A 19648-nucleotide genomic window follows, 5' to 3' on the forward strand; every position below is an offset into this window, starting at 1 on the left:
TTGTGTGTGTGTATCGTATCCCCTACCTCTGGTGTTAGTGCGTTGTTGTTGTTGTTGTTGTGTGTGTGTATCGTATCCCCTACCTCTGGTGTTAGTGCGTTGTTGTTGTTGTTGTGTGTGTGTGTATCGTATCCCCTACCTCTGGTGTTAGTGCGTTGTTGTTGTTGTGTGTGTGTGTGTGTATCGTATCCCCTACCTCTGGTGTTAGTGCGTTGTTGTTGTTGTTGTGTGTGTGTATCGTATCCCCTACCTCTGGTGTTAGTGCGTTGTTGTTGTGTGTGTGTGTGTATCGTATCCCCTACCTCTGGTGTTAGTGCGTTGTTGTTGTTGTTGTGTGTATCGTATCCCCTACCTCTGGTGTTAGTGCGTTGTTGTTGTTGTGTGTGTGTGTGTATCGTATCCCCTACCTCTGGTGTTAGTGCGTTGTTGTTGTTGTTGTGTGTATCGTATCCCCTACCTCTGGTGTTAGTGCGTTGTTGTTGTTGTGTGTGTGTGTATCGTATCCCCTACCTCTGGTGTTAGTGCGTTGTTGTTGTTGTTGTGTGTATCGTATCCCCTACCTCTGGTGTTAGTGCGTTGTTGTGTGTGTGTGTGTGTATCGTATCCCCTACCTCTGGTGTTAGTGCGTTGTTGTGTGTGTGTGTGTATCGTATCCCCTACCTCTGGTGTTAGTGCGTTGTTGTTGTTGTTGTGTGTGTGTATCGTATCCCCTACCTCTGGTGTTAGTGCGTTGTTGTTGTTGTGTGTGTGTGTATCGTATCCCCTACCTCTGGTGTTAGTGCGTTGTTGTTGTTGTGTGTGTGTATCGTATCCCCTACCTCTGGTGTTAGTGCGTTGTTGTTGTTGTGTGTGTGTGTGTATCGTATCCCCTACCTCTGGTGTTAGTGCGTTGTTGTTGTTGTTGTGTGTGTGTATCGTATCCCCTACCTCTGGTGTTAGTGCGTTGTTGTTGTGTGTGTGTATCGTATCCCCTACCTCTGGTGTTAGTGCGTTGTTGTTGTTGTGTTGTGTGTGTGTGTATCGTATCCCCTACCTCTGGTGTTAGTGCGTTGTTGTTGTTGTTGTGTGTGTGTATCGTATCCCCTACCTCTGGTGTTAGTGCGTTGTTGTTGTGTGTGTGTATCGTATCCCCTACCTCTGGTGTTAGTGCGTTGTTGTTGTTGTGTTGTGTGTGTGTGTATCGTATCCCCTACCTCTGGTGTTAGTGCGTTGTTGTTGTTGTGTGTGTGTATCGTATCCCCTACCTCTGGTGTTAGTGCGTTGTTGTTGTTGTGTGTGTGTGTGTGTGTATCGTATCCCCTACCTCTGGTGTTAGTGCGTTGTTGTTGTTGTTGTTGTGTGTGTGTATCGTATCCCCTACCTCTGGTGTTAGTGCGTTGTTGTTGTTGTGTGTGTGTGTATCGTATCCCCTACCTCTGGTGTTAGTGCGTTGTTGTTGTTGTGTGTGTGTGTGTATCGTATCCCCTACCTCTGGTGTTAGTGCGTTGTTGTTGTTGTTGTGTGTGTGTATCGTATCCCCTACCTCTGGTGTTAGTGCGTTGTTGTTGTTGTGTGTGTGTGTGTATCGTATCCCCTACCTCTGGTGTTAGTGCGTTGTTGTTGTTGTTGTGTGTGTGTATCGTATCCCCTACCTCTGGTGTTAGTGCGTTGTTGTTGTGTGTGTGTGTGTATCGTATCCCCTACCTCTGGTGTTAGTGCGTTGTTGTTGTGTGTGTGTGTGTATCGTATCCCCTACCTCTGGTGTTAGTGCGTTGTTGTTGTTGTGTGTGTGTGTGTATCGTATCCCCTACCTCTGGTGTTAGTGCGTTGTTGTTGTTGTGTGTGTGTGTATCGTATCCCCTACCTCTGGTGTTAGTGCGTTGTTGTTGTGTGTGTGTGTGTATCGTATCCCCTACCTCTGGTGTTAGTGCGTTGTTGTTGTGTGTGTGTGTGTATCGTATCCCCTACCTCTGGTGTTAGTGCGTTGTTGTTGTTGTTGTGTGTGTGTATCGTATCCCCTACCTCTGGTGTTAGTGCGTTGTTGTTGTTGTGTGTGTGTGTATCGTATCCCCTACCTCTGGTGTTAGTGCGTTGTTGTTGTTGTGTGTGTGTGTGTATCGTATCCCCTACCTCTGGTGTTAGTGCGTTGTTGTTGTTGTGTGTGTGTGTGTATCGTATCCCCTACCTCTGGTGTTAGTGCGTTGTTGTTGTTGTGTGTGTGTGTATCGTATCCCCTACCTCTGGTGTTAGTGCGTTGTTGTTGTTGTTGTGTGTGTGTATCGTATCCCCTACCTCTGGTGTTAGTGCGTTGTTGTTGTTGTTGTTGTGTGTGTATCGTATCCCCTACCTCTGGTGTTAGTGCGTTGTTGTTGTTGTTGTGTGTGTGTATCGTATCCCCTACCTCTGGTGTTAGTGCGTTGTTGTTGTTGTTGTGTGTGTGTATCGTATCCCCTACCTCTGGTGTTAGTGCGTTGTTGTTGTTGTTGTGTGTGTGTATCGTATCCCCTACCTCTGGTGTTAGTGCGTTGTTGTTGTTGTGTGTGTGTATCGTATCCCCTACCTCTGGTGTTAGTGCGTTGTTGTTGTTGTGTGTGTGTGTATCGTATCCCCTACCTCTGGTGTTAGTGCGTTGTTGTTGTTGTGTGTGTGTGTGTATCGTATCCCCTACCTCTGGTGTTAGTGCGTTGTTGTTGTTGTTGTGTGTGTGTATCGTATCCCCTACCTCTGGTGTTAGTGCGTTGTTGTTGTTGTGTGTGTGTGTATCGTATCCCCTACCTCTGGTGTTAGTGCGTTGTTGTTGTTGTGTGTGTGTGTGTATCGTATCCCCTACCTCTGGTGTTAGTGCGTTGTTGTTGTTGTTGTGTGTGTGTATCGTATCCCCTACCTCTGGTGTTAGTGCGTTGTTGTTGTTGTGTGTGTGTATCGTATCCCCTACCTCTGGTGTTAGTGCGTTGTTGTTGTTGTGTGTGTGTATCGTATCCCCTACCTCTGGTGTTAGTGCGTTGTTGTTGTTGTTGTGTGTGTGTATCGTATCCCCTACCTCTGGTGTTAGTGCGTTGTTGTTGTTGTGTGTGTGTGTATCGTATCCCCTACCTCTGGTGTTAGTGCGTTGTTGTTGTTGTGTGTGTGTGTATCGTATCCCCTACCTCTGGTGTTAGTGCGTTGTTGTTGTTGTGTGTGTGTGTGTATCGTATCCCCTACCTCTGGTGTTAGTGCGTTGTTGTTGTTGTTGTGTGTGTGTATCGTATCCCCTACCTCTGGTGTTAGTGCGTTGTTGTTGTTGTTGTGTGTGTGTATCGTATCCCCTACCTCTGGTGTTAGTGCGTTGTTGTTGTTGTGTGTGTGTATCGTATCCCCTACCTCTGGTGTTAGTGCGTTGTTGTTGTTGTTGTGTGTGTGTATCGTATCCCCTACCTCTGGTGTTAGTGCGTTGTTGTTGTGTGTGTGTGTGTATCGTATCCCCTACCTCTGGTGTTAGTGCGTTGTTGTTGTTGTGTGTGTGTGTATCGTATCCCCTACCTCTGGTGTTAGTGCGTTGTTGTTGTTGTGTGTGTGTGTATCGTATCCCCTACCTCTGGTGTTAGTGCGTTGTTGTTGTTGTGTGTGTGTGTGTATCGTATCCCCTACCTCTGGTGTTAGTGCGTTGTTGTTGTTGTTGTGTGTGTGTATCGTATCCCCTACCTCTGGTGTTAGTGCGTTGTTGTTGTTGTTGTGTGTGTGTATCGTATCCCCTACCTCTGGTGTTAGTGCGTTGTTGTTGTTGTGTGTGTGTGTATCGTATCCCCTACCTCTGGTGTTAGTGCGTTGTTGTTGTTGTGTGTGTGTGTGTATCGTATCCCCTACCTCTGGTGTTAGTGCGTTGTTGTTGTTGTTGTGTGTGTGTATCGTATCCCCTACCTCTGGTGTTAGTGCGTTGTTGTTGTTGTTGTGTGTGTGTATCGTATCCCCTACCTCTGGTGTTAGTGCGTTGTTGTTGTTGTGTGTGTGTATCGTATCCCCTACCTCTGGTGTTAGTGCGTTGTTGTTGTTGTTGTGTGTGTGTATCGTATCCCCTACCTCTGGTGTTAGTGCGTTGTTGTTGTTGTGTGTGTGTATCGTATCCCCTACCTCTGGTGTTAGTGCGTTGTTGTTGTGTGTGTGTGTGTATCGTATCCCCTACCTCTGGTGTTAGTGCGTTGTTGTTGTTGTGTGTGTGTGTATCGTATCCCCTACCTCTGGTGTTAGTGCGTTGTTGTTGTTGTTGTGTGTGTGTATCGTATCCCCTACCTCTGGTGTTAGTGCGTTGTTGTTGTTGTTGTGTGTGTGTGTATCGTATCCCCTACCTCTGGTGTTAGTGCGTTGTTGTTGTTGTGTGTGTGTGTATCGTATCCCCTACCTCTGGTGTTAGTGCGTTGTTGTTGTTGTGTGTGTGTGTATCGTATCCCCTACCTCTGGTGTTAGTGCGTTGTTGTTGTTGTGTGTGTGTGTATCGTATCCCCTACCTCTGGTGTTAGTGCGTTGTTGTTGTTGTGTGTGTGTGTATCGTATCCCCTACCTCTGGTGTTAGTGCGTTGTTGTTGTTGTGTGTGTGTGTATCGTATCCCCTACCTCTGGTGTTAGTGCGTTGTTGTTGTTGTTGTGTGTGTGTATCGTATCCCCTACCTCTGGTGTTAGTGCGTTGTTGTTGTTGTTGTGTGTGTGTATCGTATCCCCTACCTCTGGTGTTAGTGCGTTGTTGTTGTTGTGTGTGTGTGTATCGTATCCCCTACCTCTGGTGTTAGTGCGTTGTTGTTGTTGTGTGTGTGTGTATCGTATCCCCTACCTCTGGTGTTAGTGCGTTGTTGTTGTTGTGTGTGTGTGTATCGTATCCCCTACCTCTGGTGTTAGTGCGTTGTTGTTGTTGTGTGTGTGTGTATCGTATCCCCTACCTCTGGTGTTAGTGCGTTGTTGTTGTTGTGTGTGTGTGTATCGTATCCCCTACCTCTGGTGTTAGTGCGTTGTTGTTGTTGTGTGTGTGTATCGTATCCCCTACCTCTGGTGTTAGTGCGTTGTTGTTGTTGTGTGTATCGTATCCCCTACCTCTGGTGTTAGTGCGTTGTTGTTGTTGTGTGTGTATCGTATCCCCTACCTCTGGTGTTAGTGCGTTGTTGTTGTTGTGTGTGTGTGTATCGTATCCCCTACCTCTGGTGTTAGTGCGTTGTTGTTGTTGTGTGTGTGTGTATCGTATCCCCTACCTCTGGTGTTAGTGCGTTGTTGTTGTTGTGTGTGTGTATCGTATCCCCTACCTCTGGTGTTAGTGCGTTGTTGTTGTTGTGTGTGTGTATCGTATCCCCTACCTCTGGTGTTAGTGCGTTGTTGTTGTTGTGTGTGTGTATCGTATCCCCTACCTCTGGTGTTAGTGCGTTGTTGTTGTTGTGTGTGTGTATCGTATCCCCTACCTCTGGTGTTAGTGCGTTGTTGTTGTTGTGTGTGTGTGTATCGTATCCCCTACCTCTGGTGTTAGTGCGTTGTTGTTGTTGTTGTGTGTGTGTATCGTATCCCCTACCTCTGGTGTTAGTGCGTTGTTGTTGTTGTTGTGTGTGTGTATCGTATCCCCTACCTCTGGTGTTAGTGCGTTGTTGTTGTTGTGTGTGTGTGTATCGTATCCCCTACCTCTGGTGTTAGTGCGTTGTTGTTGTTGTGTGTGTGTATCGTATCCCCTACCTCTGGTGTTAGTGCGTTGTTGTTGTGTGTGTGTGTATCGTATCCCCTACCTCTGGTGTTAGTGCGTTGTTGTTGTGTGTGTGTGTGTGTATCGTATCCCCTACCTCTGGTGTTAGTGCGTTGTTGTTGTTGTGTGTGTGTGTATCGTATCCCCTACCTCTGGTGTTAGTGCGTTGTTGTTGTTGTTGTGTGTGTATCGTATCCCCTACCTCTGGTGTTAGTGCGTTGTTGTTGTTGTGTGTGTGTGTGTATCGTATCCCCTACCTCTGGTGTTAGTGCGTTGTTGTTGTGTGTGTGTGTGTATCGTATCCCCTACCTCTGGTGTTAGTGCGTTGTTGTTGTTGTTGTGTGTGTGTATCGTATCCCCTACCTCTGGTGTTAGTGCGTTGTTGTTGTTGTGTGTGTGTGTGTATCGTATCCCCTACCTCTGGTGTTAGTGCGTTGTTGTTGTTGTGTGTGTGTGTATCGTATCCCCTACCTCTGGTGTTAGTGCGTTGTTGTTGTTGTGTGTGTGTATCGTATCCCCTACCTCTGGTGTTAGTGCGTTGTTGTTGTTGTTGTGTGTGTGTGTATCGTATCCCCTACCTCTGGTGTTAGTGCGTTGTTGTTGTTGTTGTGTGTGTGTATCGTATCCCCTACCTCTGGTGTTAGTGCGTTGTTGTTGTTGTGTGTGTGTGTATCGTATCCCCTACCTCTGGTGTTAGTGCGTTGTTGTTGTTGTGTGTGTGTATCGTATCCCCTACCTCTGGTGTTAGTGCGTTGTTGTTGTTGTGTGTGTGTGTATCGTATCCCCTACCTCTGGTGTTAGTGCGTTGTTGTTGTTGTGTGTGTGTGTATCGTATCCCCTACCTCTGGTGTTAGTGCGTTGTTGTTGTTGTGTGTGTGTGTATCGTATCCCCTACCTCTGGTGTTAGTGCGTTGTTGTTGTTGTGTGTGTGTGTGTATCGTATCCCCTACCTCTGGTGTTAGTGCGTTGTTGTTGTTGTTGTGTGTGTGTATCGTATCCCCTACCTCTGGTGTTAGTGCGTTGTTGTGTTGTGTGTGTGTATCGTATCCCCTACCTCTGGTGTTAGTGCGTTGTTGTTGTGTGTGTGTGTATCGTATCCCCTACCTCTGGTGTTAGTGCGTTGTTGTTGTTGTGTGTGTGTGTATCGTATCCCCTACCTCTGGTGTTAGTGCGTTGTTGTTGTTGTGTGTGTGTGTATCGTATCCCCTACCTCTGGTGTTAGTGCGTTGTTGTTGTTGTGTGTGTGTGTATCGTATCCCCTACCTCTGGTGTTAGTGCGTTGTTGTTGTTGTGTGTGTGTGTATCGTATCCCCTACCTCTGGTGTTAGTGCGTTGTTGTTGTTGTTGTGTGTGTGTATCGTATCCCCTACCTCTGGTGTTAGTGCGTTGTTGTTGTTGTGTGTGTGTGTATCGTATCCCCTACCTCTGGTGTTAGTGCGTTGTTGTTGTTGTGTGTGTGTGTATCGTATCCCCTACCTCTGGTGTTAGTGCGTTGTTGTTGTTGTGTGTGTGTGTATCGTATCCCCTACCTCTGGTGTTAGTGCGTTGTTGTTGTTGTGTGTGTGTGTATCGTATCCCCTACCTCTGGTGTTAGTGCGTTGTTGTTGTTGTTGTGTGTGTGTATCGTATCCCCTACCTCTGGTGTTAGTGCGTTGTTGTTGTTGTTGTGTGTGTGTATCGTATCCCCTACCTCTGGTGTTAGTGCGTTGTTGTTGTTGTGTGTGTGTGTATCGTATCCCCTACCTCTGGTGTTAGTGCGTTGTTGTTGTGTGTGTGTGTGTATCGTATCCCCTACCTCTGGTGTTAGTGCGTTGTTGTTGTTGTGTGTGTGTGTATCGTATCCCCTACCTCTGGTGTTAGTGCGTTGTTGTTGTTGTGTGTGTGTGTGTATCGTATCCCCTACCTCTGGTGTTAGTGCGTTGTTGTTGTTGTGTGTGTGTGTATCGTATCCCCTACCTCTGGTGTTAGTGCGTTGTTGTTGTTGTTGTGTGTGTGTATCGTATCCCCTACCTCTGGTGTTAGTGCGTTGTTGTTGTTGTGTGTGTGTGTATCGTATCCCCTACCTCTGGTGTTAGTGCGTTGTTGTTGTTGTTGTGTGTGTGTATCGTATCCCCTACCTCTGGTGTTAGTGCGTTGTTGTTGTTGTGTGTGTGTGTATCGTATCCCCTACCTCTGGTGTTAGTGCGTTGTTGTTGTTGTGTGTGTGTGTATCGTATCCCCTACCTCTGGTGTTAGTGCGTTGTTGTTGTTGTTGTGTGTGTGTATCGTATCCCCTACCTCTGGTGTTAGTGCGTTGTTGTTGTTGTGTGTGTGTATCGTATCCCCTACCTCTGGTGTTAGTGCGTTGTTGTTGTTGTGTGTGTGTATCGTATCCCCTACCTCTGGTGTTAGTGCGTTGTTGTTGTTGTGTGTGTGTGTATCGTATCCCCTACCTCTGGTGTTAGTGCGTTGTTGTTGTTGTGGTTGTGTGTGTGTAATCGTATCCCCTACCTCTGGTGTTAGTGCGTTGTTGTTGTTGTGTGTGTGTGTATCGTATCCCCTACCTCTGGTGTTAGTGCGTTGTTGTTGTTGTGTGTGTGTGTATCGTATCCCCTACCTCTGGGTGTTAGTGCGTTGTTGTTGTTGTTGTGTGTGTGTGTATCGTATCCCCTACCTCTGGTGTTAGTGCGTTGTTGTTGTTGTTGTGTGTGTGTGTATCGTATCCCCTACCTCTGGTGTTAGTGCGTTGTTGTTGTTGTGTGTGTGTGTATCGTATCCCCTACCTCTGGTGTTAGTGCGTTTGTTGTTGTTGTTGTGTGTGTGTATCGTATCCCCTACCTCTGGTGTTAGTGCGTTGTTGTTGTTGTTGTGTGTGTGTATCGTATCCCCTACCTCTGGTGTTAGTGCGTTGTTGTTGTTGTGTGTGTGTGTATCGTATCCCCTACCTCTGGTGTTAGTGCGTTGTTGTTGTGTGTTGTGTGTGTGTATCGTATCCCCTACCTCTGGTGTTAGTGCGTTGTTGTTGTTGTTGTGTGTGTGTATCGTATCCCCTACCTCTGGTGTTAGTGCGTTGTTGTTGTTGTGTGTGTGTATCGTATCCCCTACCTCTGGTGTTAGTGCGTTGTTGTTGTTGTTGTGTGTGTGTATCGTATCCCCTACCTCTGGTGTTAGTGCGTTGTTGTTGTTGTGTGTGTGTATCGTATCCCCTACCTCTGGTGTTAGTGCGTTGTTGTTGTTGTGTGTGTGTGTATCGTATCCCCTACCTCTGGTGTTAGTGCGTTGTTGTTGTTGTGTGTGTGTATCGTATCCCCTACCTCTGGTGTTAGTGCGTTGTTGTTGTGTGTGTGTGTATCGTATCCCCTACCTCTGGTGTTAGTGCGTTGTTGTTGTGTGTGTGTGTGTATCGTATCCCCTACCTCTGGTGTTAGTGCGTTGTTGTTGTTGTTGTGTGTGTGTATCGTATCCCCTACCTCTGGTGTTAGTGCGTTGTTGTTGTTGTGTGTGTGTGTATCGTATCCCCTACCTCTGGTGTTAGTGCGTTGTTGTTGTTGTGTGTGTGTGTATCGTATCCCCTACCTCTGGTGTTAGTGCGTTGTTGTTGTTGTTGTGTGTGTGTGTATCGTATCCCCTACCTCTGGTGTTAGTGCGTTGTTGTTGTTGTGTGTGTGTATCGTTATCCCCTACCTCTGGTGTTAGTGCGTTGTTGTTGTGTGTGTGTATCGTATCCCCTACCTCTGTGTTAGTGCGCTGTTGTTGTTGTGTGTGTGTATCGTATCCCCTACCTCTGTTGTTAGTGCGTGTGTGTTGTGTGTGCTGTGTATCGTATCCCCTACCTCTGGTGTTAGTGCGTTGTTGTTGTGTTGTGTGGTATCGTATCCCCTACCTCTGGTGTTAGTGGTTGTTGGTTGTTGTGTGGTGTATCGTATCCCCTACCTCTGGTGTTAGTGCGTTGTTGTTGTGTTGTTATTGTGTGTGTATCGTATCCCCTACCTCTGGTGTTAGTGCGTTGTTGTTTGTTGTTGTTGCTGTGTGTGTATCGTATCCCCTAACCTCTTGGTGTAGTGCATTGTTGTTGTTGTTGTGTGTGTGTAATCGTATCCCCTACCTCTGGTGTTGGTGTAGTGCGTTGTTGTTGTGTGTGTGTGGTTATCGATTAATCCCCTACCTCTGGTTTAGTTCGTTGTTTGTTGTTAGTGCGTTTGTTGTTGTTGTTGTGTGTGTGTATCGTATCCCTACCTCTGGTGTTAGTGCGTGTTGTTGTTTTGTGTGTGTGTGTGTGTATCGTATCCCTACCTCTGGTGTTAGTGCGTTGTTGTTGTTGTTGTGTGTGTGTATCGTATCCCCTACCTCTGGTGGTTAGTGCGTTGTTGTTGTGTGTGTGTGTATCGTATCCCCTACCTCTGGTGTTAGTGCGTGTTGTTGTTGTTGTGTGTGTGTATCGTATCCCCTACCTCTGGTGTTAGTGCGTTGTTGTGTGTGTGTGTGTATCGTATCCCTACCTCTGGTGTTAGTGCGTTGTTGTTGTTGTTGTGTGTGTGTATCGTATCCCTACCTCTGGTGTTAGTGCGTTGTTGTTGTGTGTTGTGTGTGTATCGTATCCCCTACCTCTGGTGTTAGTGCGTTGTTGTTGTGTTGTGTGTGTGTGTATCGTATCCCCTACCTCTGGTGTTAGTGCGTGTTGTGGTGTGTGTGTGTATCGTATCCCCTACCTCTTGTGTTAGTGCATTGTTGTGTTGTTGTGTGTGTGTATCGTATCCCCTACCTCTGGTGTTAGTGCGTTTGTTGTTGTGTGTGTGTGTGTATCGTATCCCCTACCTCTGGTGTTAGTGCGTGTTGTTGTGTGTGTGTGTGATAGTATCCCTACCTCTGGTGTTAGTGCGTTGTGTTGTTGTGTGTGTGTGTGTATCGTATCCCTACCTCTGGTGTTAGTGCGTTGTTGTGTTGTGTGTGTGTGTATCGTATCCCCTACCTCTGGTGTTAGTGCGTGTTGTTGTTGTTGTGTGTGTGTATCGTATCCCCTACTCTGGTGTTAGTGCGTGTGTTGTTGTGTGTGTGTATCGTATCCCCTACCTCTGGTGTTAGTGCGTTGTTGTTGTGTGTGTGTGTGTATCGTATCCCCTACCTCTGGTGTTAGTGCGTTGTGTTGTTGTGTGTGTGTGTATCGTATCCCCTACCTCTGGTGTTAGTGCGTTGTTGTTGTTGTTGTGTGTGTGTATCGTATCCCCTACCTCTGGTGTTAGTGCGTTGTTGTTGTTGTTGTTGTGTGTGTGTATCGTATCCCCTACCTCTGGTGTTAGTGCGTTGTTGTTGTTGTGTGTGTGTGTATCGTATCCCCTACCTCTGGTGTTAGTGCGTTGTTGTTGTTGTTGTGTGTGTGTGTGTATCGTATCCCCTACTCTGGTGTTAGTGCGTTGTTGTTGTTGTTGTGTGTGTATCGTATCCCCTACCTCTGGTGTTAGTGCGTTGTTGTTGTTGTTGTGTGTGTGTATCGTATCCCCTACCTCTGGTGTTAGTGCGTTGTGTTGTTGTTGTGTGTGTGTGTATCGTATCCCCTACCTCTGGTGTTAGTGCGTTGTTGTTGTGTGTGTGTGTGTATCGTATCCCCTACCTCTGGTGTTAGTGCGTTGTTGTTGTGTGTGTGTGTGTATCGTATTCCCCTACCTCTGGTGTTAGTGCGTTGTTGTGTGTGTGTGTGGTATCGTATCCCCTACCTCTGGTGTTAGTGCGTTGTTGTTGTTTGTGTGTGTGTATCGTATCCCCTACCTCTGGTGTTAGTGCGTTGTTGTGTGTGTTGTGTGTATCGTATCCCCTACCCTCTGGTGTTAGTGCGTTGTTGTTGTGTGTGTGTGTGTATCGTATCCCTACCTCTGGTGTTAGTGCGTTGTGTTGTTGTTGTGTGTGTGTATCGTATCCCCTACCTCTGGTGTTAGTGCGTTGTTGTTGTTGTTGTGTGTGTGTATCGTATCCCCTACCTCTGGTGTTAGTGCGTTGTTGTTGTTGTTGTGTTGTGTATCGTATCCCCTACCTCTGGTGTTAGTGCGTTGTTGTTGTTGTTGTGTGGTGTGATCGTATCCCTACCTCTGGTGTTAGTGCGTTGTTGTTGTTATGTGTGTGTGGTGTATCGGTATCCCTACCTCTGGTGTTAGTGCGTGTGTTGTTGTGTGTGTATCGTATCCCCTACCTCTGGTTAGTGCGTTGTTGTTGTTGTGTGTGTGTGTATCGTATCCCTACTCTGGTGTTAGTGCGTTTGTTGTTGTGTGTGTGTGTGTATCGTATCCCCTACCTCTGGTGTTAGTGCGTTGTTGTTGTTGTTGTTGTTGTGTGTGTGTATCGTATCCCCTACCTCTGGTGTTAGTGCGTTGTTGTTGTTGTGTGTGGTGTGTATCGTATCCCCTACCTCTGGTGTTAGTGCGTTGTTGTTGTTGTGTGTGTGTGTGTATCGTATCCCTACCTCTGGTGTTAGTGCGTGTTGTTGTTGTGTGTGTGTGTATCGTATCCCCTACCTCTGGTGTTAGTGCGTTGTTGTTTGTTGTGTGTGTGTGTATCGTATCCCCTACCTCTGGTGTTAGTGCGTTGTTGTTGTGTTGTGTGTGTGTGTGTATCGTATCCCCTACCTCTGGTGTTAGTGCGTTGTTGTTGTGTGTGTGTGTGTATCGTATCCCCTACCTCTGGTGTTAGTGCGTTGTTGTTGTTGTGTGTGTGTGTATCGTATCCCCTACCTCTGGTGTTAGTGCGTTGTTGTTGTGTGTGTGTGTATCGTATCCCCTACCTCTGGTGTTAGTGCGTTGTTGTTGTTGTTGTTGTGTGTGTGTATCGTATCCCCTACCTCTGGTGTTAGTGCGTTGTTGTTGTTGTTGTTGTGTGTGTGTATCGTATCCCCTACCTCTGGTGTTAGTGCGTTGTTGTTGTTGTTGTGTGTGTATCGTATCCCCTACCTCTGGTGTTAGTGCGTTGTTGTTGTTGTTGTTGTGTGTGTGTATCGTATCCCCTACCTCTGGTGTTAGTGCGTTGTTGTTGTTGTGTGTGTGTATCGTATCCCCTACCTCTGGTGTTAGTGCGTTGTTGTTGTGTGTTGTGTATCGTATCCCCTACCTCTGGTGTTAGTGCGTTGTTGTTGTTGTGTGTGTGTGTGTATCGTATCCCCTACCTCTGGTGTTAGTGTGTTGTTGTTGTGTGTGTGTGTATCGTATCCCCTACCTCTGGTGTTAGTGCGTTGTTGTTGTGTGTGTGTGTGTGTATCGTATCCCCTACCTCTGGTGTTAGTGCGTTGTTGTTGTTGTTGTTGTGTGTGTGTATCGTATCCCCTACCTCTGGTGTTAGTGCGTTGTTGTTGTTGTGTGTGTGTGTGTGTATCGTATCCCTACCTCTGGTGTTAGTGCGTTGTTGTTGTGTGTTGTTGTGTGTGTATCGTATCCCCTACCTCTGGTGTTAGTGCGTTGTTGTGTTGTGTGTGTGTATCGTATCCCCTACCTCTGGTGTTAGTGCGTTTGTTGTTGTTGTGTGTGTGTATCGTATCCCCTACCTCTGGTGTTAGTGCGTTGTTGTTGTTGTTGTGTGTGTGTGTATCGTATCCCTACCTCTGGTGTTAGTGCGTTGTTGTTGTTGTGTGTGTGTGTATCGTATCCCCTACCTCTGGTGTTAGTGCGTTGTTGTTGTTGTTGTTGTGTGTGTGTATCGTATCCCCTACCTCTGGTGTTAGTGCGTTGTTGTTGTTGTTGTTGTGTGTGTGTATCGTATCCCCTACCTCTGGTGTTAGTGCGTTGTTGTTGTTGTTGTGTGTGTGTGTATCGTATCCCCTACCTCTGGTGTTAGTGCGTTGTTGTTGTTGTTGTGTGTGTGTATCGTATCCCCTACCTCTGGTGTTAGTGCGTTGTTGTTGTTGTTGTGTGTGTGTGTATCGTATCCCCTACCTCTGGTGTTAGTGCGTTGTTGTTGTTGTTGTGTGTATCGTATCCCCTACCTCTGGTGTTAGTGCGTTGTTGTTGTTGTTGTTGTGTGTGTGTATCGTATCCCCTACCTCTGGTGTTAGTGCGTTGTTGTTGTGTGTGTGTATCGTATCCCCTACCTCTGGTGTTAGTGCGTTGTTGTGTGTGTGTGTATCGTATCCCCTACCTCTGGTGTTAGTGCGTTGTTGTTGTTGTTGTTGTGTGTGTGTATCGTATCCCCTACCTCTGGTGTTAGTGCGTTGTTGTTGTGTGTGTGTATCGTATCCCCTACCTCTGGTGTTAGTGCGTTGTTGTTGTTGTTGTGTGTGTGTATCGTATCCCCTACCTCTGGTGTTAGTGCGTTGTTGTTGTTGTTGTTTGTGTGTGTGTATCGTATCCCCTACCTCTGGTGTTAGTGCGTTGTTGTTGTTGTTGTGTGTGTGTGTATCGTATCCCCTACCTCTGGTGTTAGTGCGTTGTTGTTGTTGTTGTGTGTGTGTGTATCGTATCCCCTACCTCTGGTGTTAGTGCGTTGTTGTTGTGTGTGTGTGTATCGTATCCCCTACCTCTGGTGTTAGTGCGTTGTTGTTGTTGTTGTGTGTGTATCGTATCCCCTACCTCTGGTGTTAGTGCGTTGTTGTTGTTGTTGTTGTTGTGTGTGTATCGTATCCCCTACCTCTGGTGTTAGTGCGTTGTTGTTGTGTGTGTGTGTGTATCGTATCCCCTACCTCTGGTGTTAGTGCGTTGTTGTTGTTGTTGTGTGTGTATCGTATCCCCTACCTCTGGTGTTAGTGCGTTGTTGTTGTGTGTGTGTATCGTATCCCCTACCTCTGGTGTTAGTGCGTTGTTGTTGTTGTTGTGTGTGTATCGTATCCCCTACCTCTGGTGTTAGTGCGTTGTGTTGTGTTGTGTGTGTATCGTATCCCCTACCTCTGGTGTTAGTGCGTTGTTGTTGTTGTTGTGTGTGTGTATCGTATCCCCTACCTCTGGTGTTAGTGCGTTGTTGTTGTTGTTGTGTGTGTGTATCGTATCCCCTACCTCTGGTGTTAGTGCGTTGTTGTTGTTGTTGTGTGTGTATCGTATCCCCTACCTCTGGTGTTAGTGCGTTGTTGTTGTGTGTGTGTGTGTGTGTGTGTGTATCGTATCCCCTACCTCTGGTGTTAGTGCGTTGTTGTTGTTGTGTGTGTGTGTATCGTATCCCCTACCTCTGGTGTTAGTGCGTGTTGTTGTGTGTGTGTGTGTGTATCGTATCCCCTACCTCTGGTGTTAGTGCGTTGTTGTTGTTGTTGTGTGTGTATCGTATCCCCTACCTCTGGTGTTAGTGCGTTGTTGTTGTGTTGTGTGTGGTGTATCGTATCCCCTACCTCTGGTGTTAGTGCGTTGTTGTTGTGTGTGTGTATCGTATCCCCTACCTCTGGTGTTAGTGCGTTGTTGGTGTGTGTGTGTATCGTATCCCCTACCTCTGGTGTTAGTGCGTTGTTGTTGTGTGTGTGTGTGTATCGTATCCCCTACCTCTGGTGTTAGTGCGTTGTTGTTGTGTGTGTGTGTGTATCGTATCCCCTACCTCTGGTGTTAGTGCGTTGTTGTTGTGTGTGTGTGTGTGTATCGTATCCCCTACCTCTGGTGTTAGTGCGTTGTTGTTGTTGTTGTGTGTATCGTATCCCCTACCTCTGGTGTTAGTGCGTTGTTGTTGTTGTTGTGTGTGTGTGTATCGTATCCCCTACCTCTGGTGTTAGTGCGTTGTTGTTGTTGTGTGTGTGTGTATCGTATCCCCTACCTCTGGTGTTAGTGCGTTGTTGTTGTTGTGTGTGTGTGTATCGTATCCCCTACCTCTGGTGTTAGTGCGTTGTTGTTGTTGTGTGTGTGTGTATCGTATCCCCTACCTCTGGTGTTAGTGCGTTGTTGTTGTGTGTGTGTGTGTATCGTATCCCCTACCTCTGGTGTTAGTGCGTTGTTGTTGTTGTGTGTGTGTATCGTATCCCCTACCTCTGGTGTTAGTGCGTTGTTGTTGTGTGTGTGTGTGTATCGTATCCCCTACCTCTGGTGTTAGTGCGTTGTTGTTGTTGTGTGTGTGTGTATCGTATCCCCTACCTCTGGTGTTAGTGCGTTGTTGTTGTGTGTGTGTGTGTATCGTATCCCCTACCTCTGGTGTTAGTGCGTTGTTGTTGTGTGTGTGTGTGTATCGTATTCCCTACCTCTGGTGTTAGTGCGTTGTTGTTGTGTGTGTGTGTGTATCGTATTCCCTACCTCTGGTGTTAGTGCGTTGTTGTTGTTGTTGTGTGTGTATCGTATCCCCTACCTCTGGTGTTAGTGCGTTGTTGTTGTGTGTGTATCGTATCCCCTACCTCTGGTGTTAGTGCGTTGTTGTTGTGTGTGTGTGTGTATCGTATCCCCTACCTCTGGTGTTAGTGCGTTGTTGTTGTTGTGTGTGTGTATCGTATCCCCTACCTCTGGTGTTAGTGCGTTGTTGTTGTGTGTGTGTGTGTATCGTATCCCCTACCTCTGGTGTTAGTGCGTTGTTGTTGTTGTGTGTGTGTATCGTATCCCCTACCTCTGGTGTTAGTGCGTTGTTGTGTGTGTGTGTATCGTATCCCCTACCTCTGGTGTTAGTGCGTTGTTGTTGTGTGTGTGTGTATCGTATCCCCTACCTCTGGTGTTAGTGCGTTGTTGTTGTGTGTGTGTGTGTATCGTATCCCCTACCTCTGGTGTTAGTGCGTTGTTGTTGTGTGTGTGTGTGTGTATCGTATCCCCTACCTCTGGTGTTAGTGCGTTGTTGTTGTTGTGTGTGTGTATCGTATCCCCTACCTCTGGTGTTAGTGCGTTGTTGTTGTTGTGTGTGTGTATCGTATCCCCTACCTCTGGTGTTAGTGCGTTGTTGTTGTTGTTGTGTGTGTGTGTATCGTATCCCCTACCTCTGGTGTTAGTGCGTTGTTGTTGTGTGTGTGTGTGTATCGTATCCCCTACCTCTGGTGTTAGTGCGTTGTTGTTGTGTGTGTGTGTGTATCGTATTCCCTACCTCTGGTGTTAGTGCGTGTTGTTGTGTGTGTGTGTGTATCGTATTCCCTACCTCTGGTGTTAGTGCGTTGTTGTTGTTGTTGTGTGTGTGTATCGTATCCCCTACCTCTGGTGTTAGTGCGTTGTTGTTGTTGTTGTGTGTGTGTATCGTATCCCCTACCTCTGGTGTTAGTGCGTGTTGTTGTTGTTGTTGTTGTTGTGTGTGTGTGTGTATCGTATCCCCTACCTCTGGTGTTAGTGCGTTGTTGTTGTTGTTGTTGTGTGTGTGTGTATCGTATCCCCTACCTCTGGTGTTAGTGCGTTGTTGTTGTTGTGTGTGTGTATCGTATCCCCTACCTCTGGTGTTAGTGCGTTGTTGTTGTGTGTGTGTGTATCGTATCCCCTACCTCTGGTGTTAGTGCGTTGTTGTTGTTGTGTGTGTGTATCGTATCCCCTACCTCTGGTGTTAGTGCGTTGTTGTTGTTGTTGTGTGTGTGTGTATCGTATCCCCTACCTCTGGTGTTAGTGCGTTGTTGTTGTTGTTGTGTGTGTGTATCGTATTCCCTACCTCTGGTGTTAGTGCGTTGTTGTTGTGTGTGTGTGTATCGTATCCCCTACCTCTGGTGTTAGTGCGTTGTTGTTGTGTGTGTGTGTATCGTATCCCCTACCTCTGGTGTTAGTGCGTTGTTGTTGTTGTTGTTGTTGTGTGTGTGTGTATCGTATCCCCTACCTCTGGTGTTAGTGCGTTGTTGTTGTGTGTGTGTGTGTATCGTATCCCCTACCTCTGGTGTTAGTGCGTTGTTGTTGTTGTTGTGTGTGTGTATCGTATCCCCTACCTCTGGTGTTAGTGCGTTGTTGTTGTTGTTGTGTGTGTATCGTATCCCCTACCTCTGGTGTTAGTGCGTTGTTGTTGTTGTGTGTGTGTGTGTGTATCGTATCCCCTACCTCTGGTGTTAGTGCGTTGTTGTTGTTGTGTGTGTGTGTATCGTATCCCCTACCTCTGGTGTTAGTGCGTTGTTGTTGTTGTTGTGTGTGTGTGTGTATCGTATCCCCTACCTCTGGTGTTAGTGCGTTGTTGTTGTTGTGTGTGTGTGTATCGTATCCCCTACCTCTGGTGTTAGTGCGTTGTTGTTGTTGTTGTGTGTGTGTATCGTATCCCCTACCTCTGGTGTTAGTGCGTTGTTGTTGTGTGTGTGTATCGTATCCCCTACCTCTGGTGTTAGTGCGTTGCTGTTGTTGTTGTGTGTGTGTGTGTATCGTATCCCCTACCTCTGGTGTTAGTGCGTTGTTGTTGTGTGTGTGTATCGTATCCCCTACCTCTGGTGTTAGTGCGTTGTTGTTGTTGTGTGTGTATCGTATCCCCTACCTCTGGTGTTAGTGCGTTGTTGTTGTTGTGTGTGTGTGTATCGTATCCCCTACCTCTGGTGTTAGTGCGTTGTTGTTGTTGTTGTTGTGTGTGTGTGTATCGTATCCCCTACCTCTGGTGTTAGTGCGTTGTTGTTGTGTGTGTGTATCGTATCCCCTACCTCTGGTGTTAGTGCGTTGTTGTTGTTGTTGTGTGTGTGTGTGTATCGTATCCCCTACCTCTGGTGTTAGTGCGTTGTTGTTGTGTGTGTGTATCGTATCCCCTACCTCTGGTGTTAGTGCGTTGTTGTTGTTGTTGTGTGTGTGTATCGTATCCCCTACCTCTGGTGTTAGTGCGTTGTTGTTGTTGTGTGTGTGTGTGTATCGTATCCCCTACCTCTGGTGTTAGTGCGTTGTTGTTGTTGTGTGTGTGTGTGTATCGTATCCCCTACCTCTGGTGTTAGTGCGTTGTTGTTGTTGTTGTGTGTGTGTATCGTATCCCCTACCTCTGGTGTTAGTGCGTTGTTGTTGTTGTTGTGTGTGTGTGTATCGTATCCCCTACCTCTGGTGTTAGTGCGTTGTTGTTGTTGTGTGTGTGTGTGTATCGTATCCCCTACCTCTGGTGTTAGTGCGTTGTTGTTGTGTGTGTGTGTATCGTATCCCCTACCTCTGGTGTTAGTGCGTTGTTGTTGTTGTTGTGTGTGTGTATCGTATCCCCTACCTCTGGTGTTAGTGCGTTGTTGTTGTTGTGTGTGTGTGTGTATCGTATCCCCTACCTCTGGTGTTAGTGCGTTGTTGTTGTTGTGTGTGTGTGTGTATCGTATCCCCTACCTCTGGTGTTAGTGCGTTGTTGTTGTGTGTGTGTGTGTATCGTATCCCCTACCTCTGGTGTTAGTGCGTTGTTGTTGTGTGTGTGTATCGTATCCCCTACCTCTGGTGTTAGTGCGTTGTTGTTGTTGTGTGTGTGTATCGTATCCCCTACCTCTGGTGTTAGTGCGTTGTTGTTGTGTGTGTGTATCGTATCCCCTACCTCTGGTGTTAGTGCGTTGTTGTTGTTGTGTGTGTGTATCGTATCCCCTACCTCTGGTGTTAGTGCGTTGTTGTTGTGTGTGTATCGTATCCCCTACCTCTGGTGTTAGTGCGTTGTTGTTGTTGTGTGTGTGTGTGTATCGTATCCCCTACCTCTGGTGTTAGTGCGTTGTTGTTGTGTGTGTATCGTATCCCCTACCTCTGGTGTTAGTGCGTTGTTGTTGTTGTTGTTGTGTGTGTGTATCGTATCCCCTACCTCTGGTGTTAGTGCGTTGTTGTTGTTGTTGTTGTGTGTGTGTATCGTATCCCCTACCTCTGGTGTTAGTGCGTTGTTGTTGTTGTGTGTGTGTGTGTATCGTATCCCCTACCTCTGGTGTTAGTGCGTTGTTGTTGTTGTGTGTGTGTATCGTATCCCCTACCTCTGGTGTTAGTGCGTTGTTGTTGTTGTTGTGTGTGTGTATCGTATCCCCTACCTCTGGTGTTAGTGCGTTGTTGTTGTTGTTGTGTGTGTATCGTATCCCCTACCTCTGGTGTTAGTGCGTTGTTGTTGTGTGTGTGTGTATCGTATCCCCTACCTCTGGTGTTAGTGCGTTGTTGTTGTTGTTGTGTGTGTATCGTATCCCCTACCTCTGGTGTTAGTGCGTTGTTGTTGTTGTGTGTGTGTGTATCGTATCCCCTACCTCTGGTGTTAGTGCGTTGTTGTTGTTGT

General features: G+C 46.9%; 1 protein-coding gene across 1 annotated transcript in view; it reads right to left on the reverse strand.

The window, feature by feature from the left end:
• Positions 1–19648, reverse strand: part of LOC120024805 (chromodomain Y-like protein 2) — a 66957-nt gene that overhangs the window by 22708 nt on the left and 24601 nt on the right. The gene's annotated exons all lie outside the window — the stretch shown is intronic.

Source organism: Salvelinus namaycush, chromosome 30 (assembly GCF_016432855.1).
Source record: "Salvelinus namaycush isolate Seneca chromosome 30, SaNama_1.0, whole genome shotgun sequence".
Classification (NCBI taxonomy): domain Eukaryota; kingdom Metazoa; phylum Chordata; class Actinopteri; order Salmoniformes; family Salmonidae; genus Salvelinus; species Salvelinus namaycush.